The sequence below is a fragment of the Lathyrus oleraceus genome, chromosome 5 (assembly GCF_024323335.1).
Source record: "Lathyrus oleraceus cultivar Zhongwan6 chromosome 5, CAAS_Psat_ZW6_1.0, whole genome shotgun sequence".
Classification (NCBI taxonomy): Eukaryota; Viridiplantae; Streptophyta; class Magnoliopsida; order Fabales; family Fabaceae; genus Lathyrus; species Lathyrus oleraceus.
In genome coordinates this window covers 132,589,479-132,595,389 of record NC_066583.1, presented here as the reverse complement: position 1 = coordinate 132,595,389, position 5,911 = coordinate 132,589,479, and the positions used below count along the sequence as shown (strand labels likewise).

The 5,911-nt window shown below is 37.6% G+C and overlaps 1 non-coding gene across 1 annotated transcript; it reads right to left on the bottom strand.

Moving 5' to 3' along the window:
• Positions 1 to 4,782: 4,782 nt before the first annotated feature.
• LOC127088686 (small nucleolar RNA R71) lies at positions 4,783 to 4,889 on the bottom strand. The gene has a single exon (XR_007790511.1). It is a non-coding gene; the product is annotated as a small nucleolar RNA R71 (small nucleolar RNA).
• Positions 4,890 to 5,911: the final 1,022 nt, after the last annotated feature.

Sequence of the window (5,911 nt, the reverse complement as noted above, 5' to 3'; positions counted from 1 at the left end):
GGTCGTAATCTTTTTCCAAATTGATTTTAATTTCAAATTGATTTTAACTCCAAATTAATTTGAGAGTTCAAATTTATTTTTGAAGTCCATATTGATTTCAATTCAAGGGTGATTTTGGAGGTTAAAGTTAATTTTTAAAATTCAAATTAATTTTGGATATCATTTTACCAACTTTTGCCACATTAATTTTTAGAAGTCATTATTTTATTTTTAAGTCAATTTGTGATAATTCATAATGATCTTTGAGTTTAAATCGATTTTTAGAATCTTCTTCTTTTTCTTATGGGCCATTGTTGTTTAATTAGAGGATATCCCATTCATTCCTTTTTGAAAGCCCATTCTTTAAACCCATAACCAAATCCAATTCTCCACAAAAATCCATTTTTTACATCCATGAAAACCCAATTAATCCATTAAATCCATCAGCCAGTTTTAGTCTTGTGTCCACTCAACAATTAACCACAAGTTTAATCCAATATCCAAATCTATTTTAATCTAATTTACCATTACCCAATTCTCTAATCTAATTTTTATATCCATATCCATTAACCATTTGTTAATCCAAATCTCAAACAGCCATGTCCATATCCAATTTTATTAAAAATCATGCATAATCCACACCAATTATTAAGTGATTACGTTAGCATACTGCACAACAACGTGTGCCAACACAAAACGCAGTGAAAAAACTCAGCTTCCAAACGACAACAGAAACGCAAACCGCAGCAGCAGCAAGCTATCAAAACACGCATAAACGACACACCTACAGCTACTAAGCGACGTGCAACCAAAACGCACCAACGATAACACCGAGCACAGTAAGACGTAAACGACGATACCAGCAGGACACGCACAATCCAAAACGACAATAACAGGCAAAAGACGACATTCCACACGCGAATGAAAACTGCAGCCAAAACGCTGCAGTACATAAAGTAAAACGGCAACGGCAGCATCGCAAGCCCATACACGATCAAAACGCAGAAAAATCAATCCAAAGCGAATCTATATAAAGTAAACAGAAGATTGAGTGTTGAAAGCTCTTGGATGAACCACCGCGTTCTTCTTCAGTCTTCGAACTCAATCCAAATAACAGAACGAGGAACCGCAACAACGCCTTACCGGAATTGAAGAAGAAGAGCAGGAGGAGCGAACGTAGCAAGTGAGAAGTTCCTCATTACCGGATTCGAAGCCTCCGAATTTGTATTCTGTATTTCTCGTCCATCAATTCCGGTGGAGCAGCGTATCCGAGAGTAAGCACGTCTTCGTCATTTTCGCTCTGAATTTGTTACGGTTGCGTAAAGTTTGAGTCGGTTTGTGTGTTTAGGGAGGGATTAAGAATTCGACTGAGGATTAGAAATCAAGAGGTTGAGACGGTGACATGAGCGTGAGGCGAGTGAGGACTCGGCCGCCGACGGCAATGAGCTCCGGCGCGGCGGAGTCGTTAGGGTGTTTCGATCGACCATTGGAGATTGAGAGACTGACATCAGTTTTGTTTCGCAGGAACGTTAGGTTGGGATTTCTATTCCCGTTGCTGCAGCTTAAGGGATAGCTTGGGCCCTAGGCCCAATCTCCCTTACTCCTTCAAGTGTTTGGACCATACTCCCTCTATAGGACGCACCCCCTTCTGTTTGGGCTTGGCAGTTGAGACCAAAGGCCCATTCCAACTGTTTTTGTTAATCCCTTTCACTTTTTTTTATTTAGGTAATTAGAATATGCTTTAACTAACTTTAGAATTAATTTGGTGATAATTAGGATTAAGCTAGTTTATTAGATTAGAATTTTATTTAAAATATTATAATGTTGATTTGATATTAATATTTTAGTGATTGTTTTAATTTTAATTTGATATTAATAATTATTTTTATTTTAGAATCTTATTGATTTCTCATTTTTTATTGTTTGATAATATTAGATTTGTGTTGATATTAGAAGTTTGTTTAGATTTAATATTTGATATTGATATTGAATATTCTCTTATTTTATTTTAATCCTAATTCCTAACACCTAACTTTTATATTTCCGCACTCTAATTTTTAACTTTTAATTTCTTGTACCTAACTTCTAACATTTAATTTTTGTCATTTATTTACTTTGCTTTTATTTCCGTTTTATATCACATTGTACATTTATCATCATCATTCTTCACTCCATCTTAAAAATCAACTTAAAATGGACTAAACATAAATAAAAAAAGGAAAAAGACAAAGATATTAAGACCTAAGCATGGGATGAACAATGGACCATCGACTTAGAGATTTCTATTAGGACCCTTGCATTGGACCTTGTACAAATAATTGACCCAAGCACGAAAGGAGCATTCATGGTATCAACATGAAAAAAGCGAAGGAGTTGTAATATCTTTATGCACTTTCTAGCTCTTGACACAATGCACACACAAGGTTTTCTCTTGGGCTACCTGACAATGAGACCTTTTATTTCATGCAATCCCTTGTATTTTCCATGTATCCCCTTCCCCTTTTGGATGTACGCTTTTACTCGCTTTCCTTATTATTGCTTGCTAGTTATCCCTTAGACATTAGGAGTGATTGATAACGCGAAAATACATCGTATATTTGCCTTGATTTACATTCAAAAATCATACCATTTTCATTTATGTTCCGATTATTCCGCAAGTGTTCGAGTTATTTTTGCAGGTATTTCAATTCACATGCTTAAATGAGCAAAGTATAGAAAAGGAAGGAAAAGAAGAAGAAACAGAAGAGAAACAACAGAAAAACCAGAAAGGATGAATTATGTGCAGGTGACGACCGTCACGCCCTGGTTGTGACGAACGTCACAGGCCCACCACGACCGTCCAAAGGCCAAAAGCAGCGTAATGAATTGTTCAACAGAAGTGATCCACACGCTCCATTTTTTCCGCTCCTCAACCCACTTTTCCGTGAATCTGTCACTCAACCAAGTCACCCTTATTTCTCTCAACTATGAAGACCAAATGGATACTATATAAGAATGGAAGTTGGAAACCTACGGGCACGCTTGATTTTCCTCCCTGAAGCCAACTTTCAAGATATTTTCTGTGCATTTATTTTCCACTGCAATTTCGCTTTCTATTATTTTTCTTCAGCAACATTGTTTTATTTTACCGCAATTTGTTTACCGTTCCGTTCAGAACTTTGATTTTTCCCTTCCCTTTCCATTTTTCATTTAGCCAAAAGTAGTAGTTTCCTACACTGGGAAACTACTGCAAATTATTTAATTTAGTTTAAGCAATTGTTTCGAAGAAGCAGAATCCTACCGACCTGTGGAGGACTACTCAAGTACTTTAAGATTCGGCATATTCGATTAATCAAAGTTCCAGGTTTTTATTCAATTATTATTATTGCTTTATTATTTAATCATGTTTGCCTTATTGTTGGTCTGTTTATGTTCGTCCGTGTTTGCATTAATTAACATGTCCGACTAAACTACCGGTATCGGTATGTAAACAATTTAATTAGACGGGATGTAATAATAATCGGTGTAAACTTCTTTTCTCAAATAATCTTATTGGTTGTGTTTTTAATTTAAATTTAATTAACTTTGTCACGAGAGTGAGAAGCTATTTAATACGGTTTTGCCACGAGAGTGGGAAATTAACTAAGGTGAGAACCGACAATCACGAGAGCATGAGGGTCGAACTGGATAGTAAAAACTATGCATTGATTTTAAAAATAGCGAGAGCACTTTAAAAGCAATTAGAACTTATTTATTTTCAAAAAGTATTTTTAACTTCAAATGGGACAGCGAGAGCGTACATTCTGACTTAAAAGTATAGTCTGAGTCAACAATCACGAGAGTGTGAGATAAAGCCTTTTAAATGAGTATTTTCTACTAAAAGATATTTGGTAATTAAAATATACACCGGTGACTTATCGAATCCCTGATGATTAATGTGTTGCATACTGATACCCCTTTATTAATATTCTCTTAAAAACTTAATTTCCTTTAGATTTAATTTTTGTTCAACCAAACCTAAAAAAATCATCTCCTTAGCTAACCATAGTAACATCGATAGCATTAGTTTGACCATCGGTCCCTGTGGGTTCGATATCTTTTAAAACATAAACAACTGGACTGTGCATTTGCAGTCAAGTACCCGATAGACTATATTTTATATACAGTCACGAGACGTTTCACGTTTTTGGCGCCGTTGTCGGGGACCTGATTTAGTCAAATAGTGTGATTCTTTCGTTGCGCAGTATAGACTAAGGTAAAAACTAATTTCCTTTCCCGGTTGTATGTCAAGTACTCGCTCACAAGGCGAAAACTTAACACCACCAATCACAGAATTAGAGCGTTCTTATATTTAAGACGCTGAATACTAGAGTACCAACAAAGGTACAATATTCCCGATATCTTCTTTCCTACTACTAAACCAGTTGAAAAACCAACAATGGCTACAGTAGAACCAAGAATCGTCCTCTTAAGTTCTACGCTACTCCGTCCCAACAAGAACCTCACATCAACATTGCTTCCCCTGCTATAAATCGAAACGATTTTGAGTTGAAACCCTCATTATTATCAGTTGTCCAACAACATCAATCTGCTGGAAATCCTACGGACGACCCTAATGAACATTTGACCAAGTTTGTGCAGTACACACACATTATGAAGGCGAATGGTGTATCTGAAGATGCGATAAGACTGCGCCTTTTTCCTTTCTCTCTAAGAGACAAAGCTTGGGCTTGGTTGCAATCCTTGCCATCCAACTCAGTCACTACATGGGAAGAACTGAAGAACGTTTTCTTAGCCCGATATTTTTCGCCAAGCAAAACTGCTATGCTGAGAGCTCAAATCAACGGATTTCGATAAAAAGATGTAGAATCCCTCTACGACGCGTGGGAGAGATACAAAGACATGATGAGGATATGTCCACATCACGGTCTCGAAGACTGGGTGATCATTCACACATTTTACAATGGGCTTCTGTATAACACAAGACTGACAGTAGACGCTGCCGCGGGCGGTGCACTTATGGACAAGCCATACAACAAAGCCTATCAACTCATTGAAAACATGGCCCAAAACCATTGCTAATGGGGAGGTGAAAGAACTCCAATAGAAAAGTCCCAAACAAAAAGTGGAATGTACGAAATCAGTAGCCTTGACCATGTCCATGCAAAGGTAGATGCCATTGTTTAAAAGTTAGACAACTTGATCATACCACCCGCAGCCACCGTGGCTGCCGTGACTCCAAACTGTGAGTTATGTGGAATTCCCGGACACACTGCACCAGAATGTCAGATATTAGCAGGAGTCCCCACTGATCAAGTAAATTACGCACAAGGAAATCCTTATTCGAATACCTACAACCCAGGTTAGAAAAACCATCCTAACTTTTCGTATAAGAACAACAACGCCCTGTATGCACCTGGCCAAGCACCCGCTGTTCCACCTAGATATCAAAAGCCAGCTAATAATGCTCCCAACATTCCTAGGAAGTCCAACCTTGAACTAATGATGGAAATCTTCATAGCTACCCAAGCTCAAACAAACAAAGACTTCTTGAACCAAAACATACATACTAGTGAGCAACTTAAACAACTTACGAGCAAAGTAGACGCCTTAGCCACCCACAACAAAATGCTTGAAACATAAATTTCACAAGTGGCTCAACAACAAGCATCTACTGCTGCTCCCGCTGGCACATTTCCTGGACAGCCACAACCTAATCCAAAAGGACATGCAAATGTCGTTATATTGAGAAGTGGAAAAGAACTAGACGGACCCGTAGATCTAAGACTCCAAAGTCCTGCCATGTACCAAAAACCTGACAAAATGACAACTGAAAAGGTAAGTAAACCGAAGGAGAAGGAAGATAATACCCAAGAGGGCGAAGAGAAAGAAAAACCTTATGTGTCTCCACCACCTTATAAACCACCCATTTCGTATCCTCAAAGACTCGCAA